At 43.5% G+C, this 19,707-nt stretch overlaps 1 protein-coding gene across 4 annotated transcripts in view; it reads right to left on the bottom strand.

The window, feature by feature from the left end:
• The window catches only part of ARAP2 (ArfGAP with RhoGAP domain, ankyrin repeat and PH domain 2), a 1,514,823-nt gene that overhangs the window by 229,326 nt on the left and 1,265,790 nt on the right, over positions 1–19,707 (bottom strand). For 2 of the 4 annotated variants that reach the window (XR_013608339.1, XR_013608340.1), the window contains exon 29: positions 8,755–12,943. The exons of the other annotated variants lie outside the window; for them this stretch is intronic. The gene's annotated coding sequence lies outside the window, so the exon portion shown is untranslated. Of the gene's footprint in view, positions 1–8,754; positions 12,944–19,707 lie in introns of those variants that run through there. 4 annotated transcript variants of the gene reach the window in all.

Here is a 19,707-nt window from a genome sequence, read left to right as displayed (position 1 = left end):
TGAGTAAGGGGTGTTTCCCCAGTTAGACCCTGTTACGTGATGCAATGGTTTGGCCCAGCGTACTCTTGGCCAGTACGTGTGAGTGCCAATAAAGAGCCAAGACTTCCTGGGCATGGTTAAGTAAGTTACTGGCCACTACCTGAAGAATTGTGTATGACTCTCTGTGTCCTCGTCACTAGGCCCAGAACCGCAAAACGACATGGACCTCGTTCTCCTGCCAGAAACCACCACTTCTTGTCTCCCATCTCTTCCCTCCTCTGGTCTTGTCTTTTCTCTATTGCTCCCTACTTCCTGACTTCCATTTTCTTCATTCCTCATCTTTCTGTCCTGTTCTCTGTTGAAAAAATGGAAGTCCTTTTTCTGTTTCAATGTTTCTTCTCTGTGTCACCATTAGTCCTTCATCTCTCTTTTTTGTTTTACAGAATTTTATAAAGTGCAAACTTATATCCAGTATCAGAGCGCTTTATACGAGCACCAGTTTCATTACATGAGGACACATTCATTTTTGTATGGCACCGGTAGATTAAGCGATTTGATCAAAATCACAGGATGTTGCATGTCCTCACCAAGACTCGAACCTAGAATCCCAGATTTGAAGTTGAGCACCCTAACCATTAGGTTACATCCTCTCTGTCTAATCTTTTCATCTCGTTTATTATTCTTCGGTGGATCGTGCATAGTCTGGGCATGCTGAGCTGACAGGGTGAAAATCCTACCTCTTCCTCTTCCTCCCCCGCCTCCTCACATTGCCTTCTATTAGATTATTCCTAAAGGGAAAAACTGGATACTGAGACAAGAAGTCTGCATTGGCCTTGTCCCTGCCAGTTCTGTGTTTAATTTCACACAGTAGGGTTGTAGGGAGAGGAATCAGAGAAGGAACCTAGCATTATTCCCTGTATTCCGGCACATCCATGTGAGTGGAGTGTGATCAGTATAAAGTAAAAATTTATAGCCAAATATTCTTTTTCAATCGCAGGGTTTTTATGTTCCCTAGGGAACAACTTTCTACTTATTAATCTGATGACAACTTCTTCCTGCTGTATGTTTAATTGAAAAAGGACGGCACTGAATCCTATGTTAGAAGCATCAGCCCTAAATGCATACACAGTCCACATCCTGAGGGATAGTCCAATCCTTCGTGGTTACCTAATGGAGGTATGGTTCAAAGTAACCCAAGACAAATAACAACTACACTTAATACAAGGCAGTATTCTGACATGACATGAGGCCATACCAGAAATTACTGAACACAGATGCAGAAGGTTTGCGACCGCACAATCAACTTCTAGAATCTATATACTATGCCTCTAGAAGACAACCACACCTCCCACGATAGAGACTTGGCTGGGCAAATGTTCCAACTAGATATGATCGGCTTGAAAAGTAATCATCATTATTATGGGGTCACTTTATCGCTACTGGGAACGCTTTATAACCTACTATGTATGACCAGCCGTAGAAATATTTCATATACGATGCCTCCTAATTACCACTTATATCATCCTGTCTGACTTTATTTATAGCAGCTGACTGTGCACTGCTGTGGAACATACCCTACCGAGCTTCTCCTTATGCGCCAACCCGAGAGGACACCTACTGGACAGATGACATTAGATATAGGTAGAACATTGAGGGTTGTAAGGAATCAAGGATGATCAACACGTCGATCAAAGTTACCCTGAGACTCTACTACCCACCCCATACCTCCACTCCCTTTTATTCTTATTTTTATTTTTGTATTTTCTTCTCCCTTTTTCTTTTCTTTTTTTGGACATGTAGTGCACTAATCATCTCTACATGCCCATTTAGCCTCAGGCAGTTTTTGTCAATGTGTCTGTTAGTTGACTACAGGACAATATTGTAGGAGTAAACTATGCATTAGATGTCTATGTTGATCTATGCATCCTGTGTATTGCTATTGGGAAATATCACTACATTTACTCTAGTGAGACCGGGACATGTACCACTGCTTTTGTTTTACCTAAGTAAAATTTAATTAATACATTGAAAATAAGAGTAAAGAAATAAGCTTTTATCCCTTGGGTCATCTCCTGTGTGACTAAAGACACACAGCAAGCTGTAGGAGCCCTTCTTCTAGAGTGACCAGCTGCCTACTAACAAATGGACCTGGTTTGGACCTTGCTGGTGTCCTCACCTGGAGAGAGTTGTGCCCCATAAATGCAGTCTCTGAGGTCCTGGAGGGCTTAGAACAGACCAAAAGGAATTGCGCCAGAAAGTGTGAAAAGTTGGGACTTAAGAAAGATTTTAGAACTTCCAAACCCTCTGAAGCTTCAGTGAAACCTCACAGCAAAGGACTCCAATTTTGAGAGGCCGTTGTCAGATACAGCTCCCAGGTAAAGGTGTAAAAAGATATCTGACCAATGAGAGGACTTTGGTGAAGATGAAAAGAGAATGTTCCCTCTCTTAGCTTTTTCCACCAAAACCAACATTATCCAATGGCTATCTGAATTTGTGAGAACTTCACCAGAGTAGTCTGCAACCATGCCGCGCTTTAGGGTAATTCAGTGAGTTGCCCCATCCTCACTATTTTTACATTGTGTTATGTTGTCCTGAAATAACTTTAATTTAGCAAAAAAAACAATAAAAAAAGATGTGCAGAGTTCGCAATTGTAAAATGTATTTTGTAGCAAAGAATTAGGTGCCCAAATCCTAAAGCATTAACATGTGATTCACATCTACCTTCTCTGATATCCAGCGGTGGCTGCTACCTTGAAGCAGCAGTGGAGCGGGGTGGGAAGAATGAGCGAGGGAGGGAATTGGAGGAGGGAATTGGGTTAAAAAAGAAAATAACTTACCTTGTGGCCGGCCAGCTGGACGGCCGTCACCTCTCCTACTTCCTCTTCCTTGCTTCTTCCGGGAAACTCGAAGCAGGAAGCACCAGGGCTCCCACGCTCCCCGCAGCCAATCACAACACGTCAATGCAGTGTAGTGATTGGTCTAAGCACTGTGAGACTGCGCTCAGCCAGGGGTTGTAGGGGTGGGCATGTTCTCCATGTAGGCCGCCCACTCACTCATGCTCACATGGGGAGTGAAAACCTCTCCTGCTCTGAAAGCAGCCCCGCCCGACAAAGACACCGCAACAGGAAATAATAAAATGATAATGGGGCAGATGTATCAACCGTTTTTTTAGTCACAAACACTGTGATTCGCAAAAAAGCAGCGTTTGAGACTAAAAAAGTGGAAAAAGGTATGTATGACACAAATCGCATTGCAAAATAAGAAATCGCAAAAATTATGATTTCTTACGTTGCGAGAACATGAAATCTGCGAATTATATTGCGATTTCCTAATTTGCGATGTTCTCTGTTTGCGGAATTCGCAAACTGGATATCGCAAATTAAAAAATCGCAATGATATGTGACTAAAATTCGCAAATTGCGAATTTGTGAAAATTGCTATTTAAGAAATCGCTATTACCACCAAGTGCATGCAGGTGGTAACCAGGTGGAAGGTATAAAAAGCAGCCCACAATGCAACTGAAACTCCCACAATGGCAGCACTATATGTGATAGCCAGGAGGCTGCGTATCCGTGCCATTGCACAGAGGAGACTGAGACAAGTGCGTATATTCAGACTGCTCCTCACGCTGTTCCAGCAGACTGAAGAGGACATTCATGATGAGTACAGGCTGCACCCACACACCATCTTGGACCTCATTGATGAGCTGAAACCCTTTTTGGAACACCCAACAGGCAGGACACAATCAATTCCCACCCATGTGCAGGTATTGTGCTCACTGCACCTTCTGGCCTCAGGGAGTTTTCAAGGAGTCATAGCAGAGGTTGGTGGGGTTTCACAGAGTGCTCTTTCTCGCTTTTTTCATGCCTTTTTGGACGCACTGCTGAACAGGCTAGTACATCACATATACTTCCCAAGCACCCAACAGGCATTACAAGAAACCAAACTTGACTTCCATTTATTTTATTTATTTATTTTATTTATATCATTTGTAGAGCGCACTGCAACCCTACGGGCATCCTGGCGCTGAGGGAGTGGGTCAAAAGGAAGCAGTTAGTAGTGAGAGCAGGAGGGAGGGAGGAAATATACCGAAAGACACTATCACTATTTCACCAAGGGAATTATACCCTCGGAAAGAGCCAGGTCTTGATTTTCTTGCGGAACAGCCATAATTCATGAATTTTTCTTATTTCGAGTGGAAGGCTGTTCCAAAGACGAGCCGCTTCCATACTAAATGCTCTTCCACCCATGGTCGCTTTCTTTATTCTGGGTACTCTAGCAAGGTTGGTGGAGGAGGAGCGGAGAGTTTGGGTAGGCTCATACCACTGGAACTTGTCCTGGAGTGGCTTGGGGCCCTGACCATGCAATCCTTTGAACGCGATGCATAGGGACTTAAATAGAATCCTCTGAGGTACTGGGAGCCAGTGTAAATCTGCCAAAGCTTGTGTTATTGAAGATCGACGGGTTCGGAAGAGTGCTAACTTAGCTGCTGCCGCCTGGATACTCTGTAGCCTGGCAATCAAATACCCAGGTGATTCCAGTAACAAGGCGTTACAGTAGTCCAGGCAACTAAGAATGGTACTCCTGACTAAAGTTGTTCTTACATGTACAGGTAAAAGAGGCAGCAGCTTCCGAAGTCCTCGTATTAGCGTGAAGCAGCTACCCATCAGTTTATTGACGTGGGTCTCCAGATTTAAATTTTCATTAATACTGACCCCCAGATTGCGCACCGTGTTCACTGGTGTCAGTGGGCCATCTGATGTTAAGGGCCAGAAGTCTGCTGGCAAGCTTCGGGCAATCCTCGGCACCTTACAGTGCAGGATCTCCGTTTTTCTGCTGTTGAATTGGAGCGAGTTTCCCTTCAACCAGTTTGTCATTTTGTGCATACAGGCGTGAAAGCTATCTAATGAATCTGCCTGAGCACCATTAACACCTTTGCTGCAGTGGCTATTCCGTCGCAGCGCTAGGAGGGCGGGGGGGCAGCGTGGCGCTCACACGCTGGTGACGGAACCGCTCCGTCACCAGACTCGGTTAAGCTGTGCTCATGACGGAGCGGTTCCGTCATGGCCCCGCCCACTCAATAGAACGCGCCACGCAGGCGCAAAATCAGCGCCACGCAGGCGCGTCGGGCGGGCCATGACGGAACCGCTCCGTCATCAGCACAGCGCCACCTCGGCTGATAACGGAGCGGTTCTGTCATCAGCGTTGAAGAGGTTAAGGGAAACCATAAGCTGTGTATCATCAGCGTAGTTAATCACGCTGATGTTATGAGCTTTAATGATTCCCAGCAGGGGTTGCATATACGCATTAAACAGGATGGGACAGCTGGATGATCCCTGCGGAACCCCATGTGGGACTTTGACATATTCAGATTGATACGGAGGGAGTGCCACCGCCTGCCATCTATCGGATAAATAGGATCGCAACCATTCGAGTGCCATCCCCTTCACCCCGAAGGTCTCCAGCCTTGTCAGCAGAATGTCATGATTCACTGTATCGAAAGCGGCGGACAGGTCCAGCAAGATTAGAATTGCTGACTCACCCCTGTCCGCTCGCATTCGGAGGCTATCCAATACCATCACAAGGGCTGATTCTGTCCCATGGCCCGGCCTAAAACCAAACTGTTCCTCCTCTAGTATGTTATTTGTCTCCAGGAAGAGGGACAGGGACCTACTGACAAGGCGTTCCGTGATCTTAATCGGGTAGGGCAGGAGTGAAATTGGTCGGTAGTTATTGTAGCAACCAGGGTCGAGGGTGGGTTTTTTAAGCAGTGGGGTGATGACTGCCTGCTTCCATTTAGCTGGCACAATGCCTGTGCTAAGCGATTGTCCACATAGCTGTCGGAGGATAGGAAATAATTCTGTCCCAAAGTCCTTCATAATCTTATGGGGCAGAGGATCCAATGCACGTTTGCACGTTTCCCCCATGTCATTGGCTGCATTGATGGGACCCATATCGCCATCCCACCGCCAGGAGCAAAAGAATATGTGTTCAGGAACCGGAAATGCTACCATTCCCTGAATATCCAGATTGTGTGCAATGCCAAATACATCATCAATGACATTGTGGCAAAATACCCTGGCAGCACACATGACTCTTTCATCTTCCGACATAGTGGGATACATGGACGTCTGAGTGCTGGAGAGTTTGGAGAGGGATACCTGCTATGTAATTAAATAGCACACATCCATCCATCCACACATTACTCATTTTGGGGGGGAACATTGACTTACCTTTCCTTTTCCTCCATGCAGGTGATAGTGCCTATGCAGTGTGAGACTTCATCCTAACACCATATCAGAATCCCGCAAATGCAAGTGAGAGGAGGTATAACAGAGCACACAGGTCAACGCGCAGCGTCATAGTACACACATTTGGCACCTTGAAGAGCCGTTTCAGATACCTACATAAAAGTGGAGGGGCACTGCAGTACAGCCCTGAGACATGTTGTAAAATAGTGACAAGCTGCGCAATGCTCCACAACATGGCAATGAGGAAAGGGACCGAAACTGATGTGAGCGACTCAGACACATCGGATGATGACTGGACAACTCCCCCTGGCAGGGCAGCAGCAGGAGTAGGGGCAGTAGCTAGACGCCAGAGACGGTCTGACATCACACAGAACTACTTTTAGGTAAGAAATGAATGTATTGTACAACAAATATCTGTGTAACAGGTGATGTGTTTATTCACACTTCACACACATTTATGTTTTCAGAACCCATGACACGTACAACACAGTGATGGCACTGATAAGTAATGTAATGAAAACACTTTAGGTTGGAAGCTTCACCAGTTTAAACATTGGTGTCATTATGCACTTCACCTCCTATGGTGACGGCTGGGTGCAGGGCCGTGTTCTGCCTGTGTGCCCTCCGTTGCATGGCTAGCTGCAGCACCATGTCTGGCACTGAGATGTTGTGTAAGTGGTAATGTAGGAGTGTTGCTGCTTCTACTGGAGGTCTCCTCACTCTCCCCAGAGACCATTAGGGTGCTGCCACCAGAGTTGGTGGTTTGCAACAGTTTCACTGCTCTAGCCATTTGGCAATGTCTTAGCTGCAGTGAGTCATCTGCATCTGCATGGTGATGCTGCGACGTGTTAGGTTGCTGGTTGTTGTGCAGAGGCGGTTCACAGCCTTAGTATAACTGTGCATACGTGCATGGGCACATTGAGCAGCCGTGTTCCTGGCACTTTCAGTGCGCTCTAATGTAGAACATAGTGTTTCAATGGCACCTGCCATGGCCATCATCATGCCCTCACCCATGTGACGCTGATTTTTATTTAATGTGGTCAGCTGCCTGTTTATTGAAGGCAGTGCGTTCTGTTGCAGGCGCTGCACTTGAAGCATGTTCTGCTCCAGTCCTGCGAAAACAGTGCTTTCCTCTACATTGCCACTACTGCCCCTGGACAAGGACCTACGTGCTCCATTTGTGTGAGACCTTTTCTGTGGTTGCTGTTGTCCACGACTCTCACATACTTCCTGATTTTCCTGATTATTGTCCCCAGTGTCGTCTATGTCATCCTCGAAACGAGTAAGTGGGGGCACATATGTTCGCTTCCTGCGCATTATTGGTGTGTGGTTTGATTCTTTACTGCTTTCCCCTTCATTGGAGTAGTCCACAATAATTTGGGAGTCCTCTCCCTCAGCAATGTCCCCTGGTGCCCTGGATTTTGCTGTGGATGTAAAGGGGGACATATGAGTTTGTTTTAAGTCATGCATTTTGGACTAAATAAATGTTTCAAATTTGAAGTTGTATCAATCCTGACACTCTTATTTTGCCTTCACTGCAACCCACAATCTAAGCATGTGTTTTATTAGTCTCGTTCACAAACTATCCTTCATCCAACTACAACTTCCATGATGCATTTCTACGTGTGTTGTAAGGAGTGGACCAGAGTCAAATGTGTTTACTTCATGTCCCTCATTCTACACAGTGTGCATGCTATGTGTAGCTGTTTAAAGATTATTTGCCAAGCATCTTACCTTGACTACTGGATGCAGGGTCGGAGCTGTCAATCTCAGCCACTCCACACACACTCTCAGGCAGGAGAGTGGCCTCCACAAGTTCCTCATGGGGTGTTGGTTGTTCAGCAGTTGAAGTTCCTCCACCAGTCTTGTGTGCCTCCTTCAACCTGGCTGCCACCCTCTCCTTCGACCTTTGGCATATGTCTTACCATCTTTTTCGCAGCGCATCAATGGTAGGGTTGGTGACTCCCACTGCATTTACCTTTTCCTGGATTTCCAGCCATATCTTTCTTTTCCTTGACTCCAGTACCTTCAAGGCTTTTTTCTCAAACAGGAGTTCATGGCTGCAGACCATTTCTTCAATTAGAAGCTCCTGTTCTTTTTCAGAAAACTTGTGTTTCCTTTTTCTTTTTTCAGGCTCCATGCCCTCCTGTGGCCTCAGTGACTCCATTGTAGCGCTTGCAATGCTGTGCAACCTCCAAACACACTCCTTACTGCCACTGGGTGTGGCTTAGGCAAGCAGGTGCAGCTAATCACTCCCACTTCATGGTTGTTATGTCATCAAGCTGCACCTGTATTGCAGATTCCCGGATTTGCGATTTCTTAATTTGCAAATTTCGCTATTAAGGAATCACAAAACAGGATTCTGAGATTTTTTTGCGATATTTAAGAAATCGAAAAAATGTTGCGATTTATTACATACATCCTGTTTTGCGAATCTGAAACTGCGAATCGCAAATTTTCGCAATTTGATATTTACAAAACGGAATCTTGATACATCTGCCCCAATATCCTTAAGTCATCATCATTTTATTTTTCCTTTTTTTTACTGCATAAAGGAGTGGGGCGACGCTTCTCCGCCTTACCAGAAGAGCCGCCACTGCTGATATTAAATGTATGGATGAAGAATAGTTCTGTCATTTAGAAGACATACAGGATAGACACTAATGGTATAAAAGTTTGGGTCTGCAGATTTAGGAAGCAAAATCAAGATTTATGAGTAAGAAGAAGAACCAGCTTTCTCCTATAGAGACGTTTTAAGGAATGGGCAAATTTGAAAATCGCTCGAGGGACCCTAGCTTCTAAGGGGCCTCCTGGGTAAGTGAATTTTCTCCCTATTTGACCTCTGTCTATCCAATTTCTCCATCCAAACATCTGTCCATCTGTATCTAGTTGTAACTCTGTCTTTCTATTCTGTGTGAATGTAAGAATCTTTGGGTCCCAAGCCTATTTTAACAGTTTTTGTGTGACCTCGTTAAACCGTGACATATCATTTTATATTTGTTTCTTTCACGGAGGCCCCAAATATGTATTGCCTAGGGCCCCCAAAATCCTTAAAACAACACTGTTGTCCAACTTTCAGTTCATGAGTGTTGTAGGATTGTTTGAAACACCTTAAAAAAATTCATAAGTAAATGGATTTCGTAGGTATATTTGTGAAAGTTACGCCATCAGAAATCCATACAATACAAATGAATGTATTATAATTTACCAAGGACAAGGAAATATCCCTACACATGTGACACTTTACAGCCGGTGCCCCAGTTGTGGACAGCACTCAAGCTCAATATACATACAACATTAATTTTCAGAAAACACACTTGAGGATACATAAGTACCACGAATGGCACATATCCATAGACGTCCAGCCCCAAGCCTAATTTTCCACATATATACATGCTCTAGAAAACAAAAAATACCAGTTTATGCATAATGAATACATGTCTGTGTATATCACGCAATGAATCTGATATTAGTGGCTACACCATAAAGGTGCTTTATCTTACGCAAGGATATGAAAAATACGCATGAGCGTGTAGAATATGCACCCAGTATGCGCATATTCTACACATGCATGCATAAAAACACAACTAAATATATTAAAACTTCTTTATCAGGTAAAAATGAGGCTTAAAAATGAAACTAGCCTGCCATGGAGAAACCTTTCAAATGCAAACATCTACTATTAATAAGATGTGCTTGGTGCGTTCAGGGATAAGTGGCAGCAGGGAACTGTTGTATGAGAATTAAGACTGACCGAAAGCTCTGACTAGAAGGACAGTGACCAAAGTTTTGCAACACACGTTTAATAAAACTATTCATTTGTAAGTTACATTTGCCAATTGGAGGCTTAAGTACACATAGATTTTCACAATGTAGATGAGAAATAAAAGAAGGTAGTTGTAGAAAAATATTTTTGATTCAGAGAACTGAAAAAAGTTATGCTAATTTTTATCCACTGTCACTTTTAGAAGTACCTCATTTTTGTCACTATCATCCATCTAAATTTTAAACTTAAGACACTTTAAAGTTATACATCATTGCCTGGCCCGGTTTCGTAAATTGTGCTGTAACTCGATGTAGACGTCACGTAACTTAACATTTGTCATAAGTTACAGCACTTTCGTAAATCAGCCTTAAAATGTTTTACCTCCCCTATTTGCTAAATTGCATTTTACATCCATTTACAGTTGCAATAGTTATAAAACGTGTTTTATTTTTCACTGTGAAATATCTGAAAATAAATAATTTCCATATGAGTCACTCAGTAAATTGTCAGCAAACCACATTTTAATACAAATTACAATAATGAAAGTACACTAGGGACAAAATTGTTTATGTTAAAGTTATCCTCACTGGAAGTATGTGCGGTAAGACCACATTGATTTTATTTATTCATATAAGTTTCCAATATGAAGGCATTAAAGTGATGCACTTCGCAAAATAAAGGTCAATTTGTTAAGAAGTTTCTTACGTATAGGTCATAGAAGTATGCAGCTAAGGAGAAGTGCAAAACGACAAACTAATAACCAGATCAAAGCTTTGCTCAAAAGCAAGAAATAAAATACAGGACATTGCAAAGCAAAAAACAGTTTAAGTAGCCTTACACAACTGTGGGATATGCCCATAATTAGGCTACCAGTGAACAATGTTTGGCACAATGTCTACCTATTCTATTTGATCTAAATTCGAACAAGTTTATTTATCTTTCGATTTTGAATACATCTTTGTTCAAACTGTAACTTGGGCCCAGAGTCTTAATGGTGCACTACTACAACATCAGGCACACACTCCCATTTAAAAAGTTTTGTTTCAGGAATTTGGGACTAGATCCCACATTCTACAAAGACATGTTTCTCTGTAGCAGCCAGGTAATCTGACAGCTTTGGGTCTACAGACCCAATTTATATTTCATGGATCCGAATGGAAAAATTGAATAAAAAGAACATTTGTCCAATCAGATTCACCAGCCTCTGGGAATTAATGGCCCATACATATATCTGTATCTTCTTTACACTTTCAAGTCCACCAATAAATGTAATGCTATTTTTTCTAAAACTACTGATTACACCAAACCCAAAAAAAGGCACTTCTTTGAATAAAGTTGTATTTTCATGCAAATCTGGTGTAATTCCGTTAATTGTTTTTTCTGTACTATAAATCAAGGAACAGTAGGGAAATTAAAATGAGAAATGTTACTTTTTGACACTCCTTTTTCGGCCCTGGACTGATGGATCAGCAGGAAACTTGCCGTTCTGAACCCAACGCACTTTTGGAATAGCATTTTCTTGTGCAGATTCATCAAATGGTGTAAAAGTTATCAAGAAAAACAAATTATGTATTTCTAAGTTCAAACTCTAATCTAACCATAACTAAACAGGCACCATTGATGCATGTATACTAAATGGATGGGTGTGCGTGTGGAGGAGTGTCTCATCATCAATGTCATAACTGTATCCGATTTACATGTCTGAATTCGTCCAGATATCTGATAGTAGACTACTTGCTTTGAGTGTTCTTTTACATTATGCTGAGTTATGTAAAATAACACAAATGTTGTGTTCAGTTCGTCCACCATCCAATTTTCAATGCCGTTTTGGCCTGGACAATAAAGAAGAAATCGGCCTTAGTTTCTAAAAAAAATTCTATTCACACTGGTCAAAGCTCCAATTTTTATAATGCTTTTGCAGTATAGAAAGGTCTACTTTCAACGTGAAGTCACAGATTTGTATAATGGTAAAAGATCATCCCGCTCTAAGTAACTTGAATGGTCTGGCCTTTACAGTCTTACAGAATGGAAAGAGATGGTTTACATTTTGTAGATCACGTAATAGAGAATTCCAGAGTGAGAAATTGATGTTAGGAAAGTTGGCACATTTGGCTATTTTTCATCCATTTTTATTTTTAGCAACCAACACGTTTTTATCAGTGAACCTCAATGCTTGCACTGGGCAGTAGATAGTAAAACAGTATTTTCAGATAGGTATTTGGACACCAGTACTAGGCTCTTGAACTTAATCTGAGATGCCACTGGAAGCTAGTGCAGCCTTCAAAGTGTTGGAGAAATGTCTTGATTTAGTACGGTTGACCTTAACATTAACCACTGAGCTCTGCAGAAACTGCATTTTTAGGCTAGATTATACATTTCAGTTTATAGGGCATTCCAACAGGCCAACAGGTTTCCTTATGCGGATCTTGCTAAAGTGGCTCTATTATCATCGTAGAGCAGGAAAAGTGCCTTTCTATAAGCTCAAAGCAGTAGTTCGGAACAGAATAATACAGCACTATTGTTAAAGCAAGTGATCAGTGATAGCCTCCTTAAGGCACAGCCTACTACTACTATTTCTTTATTAACCTCAGTTACTGAACATTGATAATCCATCATTCATACCATTTGTAGATCACCCCCACCCTGATGTACCTCAACTGGCTTCTCTTCCCGAATGCACATTTTCAAACCCTCACCGCCTCTTGTGGCTCTCAGGACACCGTCAGCAAGGACACCACCAGAGTGGAGACAAGCAAGTGCAAAAAGGTTATAGAAGACTGCAGACTTTTGGAATCTCTGCACCAGAGAGTCTGGAACAACACCCCTGTGTCAATCAGGCCCACTCCAACCACGCTCCAGCAAAAGAAATAGCTGATCACACTTTATTAAAGAATACTATATCACAAAGTAAGAATCGGCTCTCAGCAAAAGTAAATTTTGCCATGTTCTGTTTCCCTACGTGTCATCCATCATATGTTATGTGTGCATGATTGATATGCATATGTATTCACCATGTTCGATTAAAGACGCAATTACAGTTGTGTCCATCTCTAGTATGCCAGTTTCCAGTTCTCGTGACTACTACGAATATCCGGCCTATGTAAAGCTACATTGCCACGTTTCTCAGTGTGCACGTTATTTCATTGTAAAGTTCCCATTTCTAGGCCTCAAAAGGGCCTGGACACCAGATTCAGCTTCTGTCTCCTGAGCCTCGCTGAGGAGCGATACAGCCCCCACCTGTATCCTCGACCCTTCACTTACTTCCTGCTTCACAGTGCCCGGTTCAGCCTGGCTCTGCCTCTGAGTCTGCCAAGAGTATGTTATGATTCTAGTTATCAGTCCAGCCCTCCTTCTCTGCATTCCTAAGCTACTGAATCGCATCAATAGTTTCCGTCATTGTCTAGCCTTTACGTCTCCATGTAAGAGAAATACTGCATTTAATGGTCATTTAATATTCTTCATCACGCACTACATGTAGAATAATGCATGCTCCAGTCTTAGAGTCTGTTCGCCTTTACCCCGATAACTTTTGGATTCTATCAACATGTTCTCTAAACATCAGATACTAGATACTGCTTAGGTACATGTCGCCCTGACTCTCCAGACTTCAGTCTCTGCTCCTAGCACAGAGTTCGTAGCCCCCAGCTTCTTCTAGTAACACGTCATTGCCAGTTTGCGCGCACCACTAGGTTAGAGGTCCCAGCTCCTTAGGTAGCCCCCTCCATGTTTCCGCCCCATTCATGACATATTCTGTTACGTTTACATCACATGTCTATGTATACGCCTCTGTTACACCTACTTTCACCCTTATCTTTCGCGACTGCTATTGACCACACCCACTGCTCCGCCTATCGTATGTATTGTAATGCAACTGTTTTAGTATATATGATCGTGTATTGTTATTAAATGTTAGCGCGCTCATCCCAGATCCTGCCCGGCAGCTGTCGGGGCCCCCCTGTCAGGCCCTGCCATCCTATTCCTGTGCAGGTTGTCCTGTTCCTGTCCTTTATGCTGTAATAAAACCTGCAAAACTCCTACTACCTCGAATCTTGACTCTTATTTATTGAGCTATCTGTTATTCATTCATCCATTCAAAAATAGAGGTAATATTTATTTATTTACCACATAATGGCGCCCGAATAGGGACTTGCCCTTTCCCCACGCGTCGGTGAAGCCACGCCGGCCCCCTGACCCTCTGCAGTCGTGACGGAACTCTTCTGCGCACCGGCAGATATTTCTGCTTTAAGTATCCCTCAGGCCCACGGAGGAGACAGAGGAGGCGGTCCAGCATCCAGACGAGACGGTGGAGGAACGCGGCGAGTCCCGACCAGAGCCCAAGCCGAGAGTCCAAGGTCCGAGGTATCCGGAGGCCCACCCGTAACAGAAGTCCGAAGTTCGTCCGTCCGGCGTCGAAGCAGTCCAGTCCAGTCCGAGGCCTTCCGTTCTTGCTGCCCGGTGAGTACCGTTGCTGGGGTAGTATCTAGACAGGGTCAATCTAAATTGTCTCTGGTCCGATGGGTCTGGGTACGCAGATCTGAAACGAAGTGTTCACCTAGGTGGATACGGGTCTTGATGCGTCCCTTTATGGGACCGGTATGTTCCGTGCTGTTTCAGCAGCGCATCCAGTAATTCTAGTCTGTTCCGTTCTCGAGAAATTCATGTGTTTCTGTTCTCAGTGTTCCAGGTAGTATTCTGTCCGAACTGTTGCTTCATAATGTTATTCAATGTATTTTCAATGTCGTGGTATGCCTGAATTGTTTTCTCAATTGTTATTGTTCCTCGTGTATTGTATTGTGTTCAGATTCAAGTTTGCAATGTCCCTCTTTTCGAGATTACGTCAGTTAAAAACTAGAAAGGGTCTGCTAGAAGAAGCAGTTCCTGTCCCGCCTAGGGACAGTCCAGGTCATTTTATGTATCAAAAGCATGGCATAAGTGCCATACTATATCTAGATTTATGGGTAGAGTATACCAAACAGTTAGAAGAAAAGTATAGATGGCCCGTATCGGGTACATGGGATGCCGAGTGCATCATGAGAGTAGAAGAAGCATTATGGAAAAAGAAAGCCAGACAGTCACAGAAAGATGCCATCGAGTTATGGCGCAAAGAAGCTCATAAAAGAACCGAAAAAGAAATCAGAAAGTCAGAACTAAGTAGAGAATCCTTGGAACGAGCCCAGGAAAGGGAACTAATCGAGATAGGTGAACGAGTTAAAACCGAACAGTCAGACAGACAGAGGCATGCTCTTATTAAGGGTATGTATCCTCTTCTTGCCGAGGGCTTGCCAAAAGCGACCCCAGAGGCATCCAGTAATTTCCCGCCACCACTAGTTCCGACCAAGCTACGTCACAAACCGACCGCAGCTGATATTTTCATTTCGTCCTATTTGGACGACACAGTCCCAGAATATGCAAATCCTGTTCCTGCTCCGCCAGTCCCTGTAAATCAGGCACTTCCCGCTCCTCCAGACACCGGAGTACCTGTTACGGTACCCCCGGTCCAGCCCGCCATACAAGTCCAGCCTGCATTTCCATTTCCCACTCTGCCAGGACGAAGAGCATCAGTAGACGACTCTAGTTTAGGGGCCGCAGGGGGAGGTCCTCCAGGAACCCCGCCGCCACACAAGCGTTTAACGTTAGCCGAATTACATGCACAAGCGTCACAGCGTACGCCCAGATATCAGTCTGTTGCAGAAATAAGAAAAGCCCTTACCGAATGTGGCTATGATCCAGTCCCAGGCGAGGATAATATGGTTTTATATTCATTACGCGTAAGAAAGGTGACCGAGTATCTAGTCACCCTACCAGATATGAAAGAAGATCTAGACAGAATATATTGTTTCATCCGTACAGGGGATGATCCAGAAAGTATTAGTGAAGTCATGTCTCAAAGGAAAGCTGAGATCCAGCTCATGTTATTAAAGTTCCTGATTAATTGTCTAATAAGAGAACAAGATTCCCCGACTAAAGATCAGGCCGAAATGAAAATCCTGACAAGGTGGAGTGATAATATAGCCGAGTGTAAGCATAAGACCATCAGTAGTATAGAGAGTATGTACAAGAAGATTCGTAAAGAAATAATAAGGATACACGAACAACGCAAAGAAGCACAAGTAAGCGAGAAAGAAAGTAACTCTGATACTGAAGAGGTAGAGGACGAGAATCCCGCCAGAATAGCGTATGTAGGAAAATCTAGATTTCCAGATCGCCATTCACGTCTAGAATACAAGCCAGTTTTTCATCATCCAGCACCAGAACCAGGTTCCCTAGAACAAGTATTTCAAGCTACCGATCACATTCTGAAATCACGAATCGGTTATAGCGAGTTAAGTACCATGCATGAACAAGAACTAGTCCGATCAGCAGTCCGATGGATTACTGATTCTACCACTTTTCCAGACGAAATAGTGGCACAAATGTTCCTGAAATTGCCCCCAGCCGAGCAGCGACTGGTGGGTATGTATATGATCCAGCACCTCATTACTCTGTATGAGGATCAACATTCTGATCCAGGTCCGTTACACGATGTCCTGAACGAGTTACTCCAGTACAAATGGAAAGGTTTAGGTACCGATTTGATTAGTGTCATTCTAGAACAGCGCCACAAATACAGAACGTTTTTGAACCCGCATTTTGTTCATGTCTCACCTCCAGAAAGTAAACCCTTTTACATAGACAGACAGAATCCGTTACGAGAAGTGCATCCAGTTAAGACAGAGGGTGGTGAAATGCAACGAGTGTTTGTTTACACCCCTATCACAAAGATGGAACTCTTAGAGATGAAAAAATTAATTCCCTGTCATGATAAAGATCCAGCAGGGTTCCACCGAGAATTAAAAGACATGCTCCGTATGGGAGAATACACGTATCCAGATATTATTAAAATGTTAAAGGTCCTGTTGCCCGCAGGGGTATATGAGAAACTCAAGGAAAAAGAATGGGAGGTGGGAGAGAAAAAGATCGATTGGGCAGTTCTAGAAGCTGAAGACAAGGCACGAGTACCAGGTACCGGTCTTGGAGATAAATGTAAAGAATTACCTGAACTATTAATACAAGTTTTGCCCAGACTATTAGCAACTAAAAAGGAAGACTGGGATGCAATCTCAGCATGTAAACAGAAACAAGACGAAGACACTAGTGATTTTTACTCTAGATTTGAAAAATGTTTTATTATAAACAGTGGCCTCAAGACGAGTAGCGAGTCATACCCTCACCTTTTTGTTACTAAACTAGTCGAGAATTCAAGTCCACAAATTAAAAACCGAGTTTTGAAAGTCGAAAGTACCTGGCAAGCTAATACCCCGTCCCAAATGTTACAGATGCTTCAATATCACCAGAATAGAATCAGAGAAGAACAAGAACATGAAAGGAAACGTATGAAAGACACGAAAATGAAAGTACTAGTTGCACAATCTGTTCCTCAAGACAGTCAGAAGAGGGGACCAAATCAAGCCAGTCATCCTGCAGCTCCCGTTAAAGGGAACTGCAATTATTGTAAACAGCCAGGTCATTTTATAAACGAGTGTGCAGTTCTGAAACATAACATAGCTACTGGTAAGACTAAAGAAAGACCACGTCCGCCTAGACAAGAACAAGTTACACAGACTCCTCAGTCACAGAATGCACCACAGACAGTTACAGCACCGCAGCCTATCGCTGCAACACAGCATGTTACACAGCAGATGTACCAGTATGCACAGTCTGAGTATCCAGAGTATCAGCCATATTCATGAAACAGCCTAGAGAGGGAGGTAGGCTTGCCTCTCATCGAGATACCTGTAGATCAAGAAGGTCCCTATGTCCACAGTCAAGTATTAGGGAAAGACAGAAAGTTTCTGATTGATACAGGGGCAAGTAGGACCACCATCAGCCACGCCGAAGTTCCAGGGGCACCTCTCTCAGGCTCTAGAAATGTTTCCCTTGGATTTTCAGGAAAACCTATTGTAAATGAAATATCAAAGCCAGTTACTCTAGAAGTAGGTCCACTGTCCCGCACTACTGATCTGTTACTTACTAAGTCATGTCCAGAGAATCTATTAGGCATTAAAACACTGAAAGAGTTAGGTGCAGTTATATGCTGTTCCCCAGAGGGAATACGATTGTTCCTACGCGACTTCAAGGGTCACTATGTATTACGAGATTTTGATCCCAGATTGTCCAATGTTCCGCAGCATCTATGGGCACAAGGTCCAACTGATGTTGGTTATATGCAAATCACACCCCATCGTGTGACTCTCAAGCCAGGTGTAGTGTTACCACGAATCAGGCAGTACAGATTGCCACCTGAGGCTGTAGCAGCCTTATCCAAAATTATTGACGAGCTCATCGCTCAAGGAGTAGTTGTAGAAACTGACTCCAATGTATGTAATTCTCCGATCATTCCTGTCATGAAACGTACTGATCCAAATGCACCCCCAGTATATCGATTAGTGATTGATCTTCGAGAACTTAACAAATGTATTATTCCCCAGTACCCAGTTGTCCCAGATATCTCTTCCCTATTGACAGCCATTGATTCCGAAGCCTCATTTTTTACGGTCATAGACCTCAAGAACGCATTTTTCAGTGTCCCCATTCATCCAGACAGCCAGTTTCTTTTCGGATTTTGTTTAAATGGAAGGAGCTATATGTTCACACGAGCTCCTCAAGGTTTCACAGAAAGTCCTAGTATTTACAGTCAAGCACTCAAGAGACAACTAGACAACATTCACATGCCAACTGACACTGCCCTGCTCCAGTATGTCGATGATCTACTGATCACAGCCCGTTCTGAACGTGCTTGCGAGCGAGCATCACTTACAGTCCTGTATTTCCTAGCCGAGATGGGGCACAAGGTGTCCCCTTCGAAGCTTCAATTCTGTGTCCAGCAAGTGATCTATTTAGGCCACTTACTGTCCAAGAGGGGTAGGCAGTTGACACCAGATCGTATTCAGTTAATAGCGAGTCTTCCTCAGCCCAAGACCCAGAAGGAGGTACGTGCTTTTATTGGCCTTACTTCTTATTGCAGACAATGGATTCCTCAGTATGCATTTCTAGCTAAACCACTGATACAGTTAACGACACAGGAGGCAGCCGTATCGACTGTCCTCCCTTGGACATCTGAACATACACTTAGTTTCAATGAGTTAAAGAAAGCCTTATGCCAAGCACCAGTTCTAGCAACACCGAACTACAGTAAGCCTTTTACACTTTTCGTCACAGAACGCGAAGGTACAGCATTATCTGTTCTTACACAAGATCAAGCAGGACAATACAAGCCCTGTGCTTATTTTTCGAGCACATTAGATCCTGTAGCCCAGGCTCTGCCTGCGTGCCTTAAGTCAGTTGCAGCCACAGCACTTGCTATCAGACAAAGTGATTCCATAGTATTAGGACACTCCCTGACAGTACAAGTTCCACACTCCGTGGAAGTTCTTTTAAACCGAACACAAACTCAGCACATGACTATTGCACGATTGACAGGTTATGAACTGACACTGTTCCAGCCACACATAGAAATCAGACGCTGCAACGTTTTAAATCCTGCTACATTGTTACCATCAGTTACTTCGAATTCTGCCACACACGACTGTGTGGAAGTAGTTAACATCATGACAAAGCCAAGACAAGATCTGACAGATATTCCATTACCAGATCCCGACCTGACGCTTTATGTGGATGGTTCATGTATGAGAACAAGTACAGGAGAACTAGTAGCCGCGTATGCAGTGACTA

The sequence above is a fragment of the Lissotriton helveticus genome, chromosome 2_2 (genome assembly GCF_964261635.1).
Source record: "Lissotriton helveticus chromosome 2_2, aLisHel1.1, whole genome shotgun sequence".
In the NCBI taxonomy this organism is placed as follows: domain Eukaryota; kingdom Metazoa; phylum Chordata; class Amphibia; order Caudata; family Salamandridae; genus Lissotriton; species Lissotriton helveticus.
Note: the sequence above shows the minus strand (reverse complement) of the source record. Positions and strands in the feature narration are given on the sequence as shown.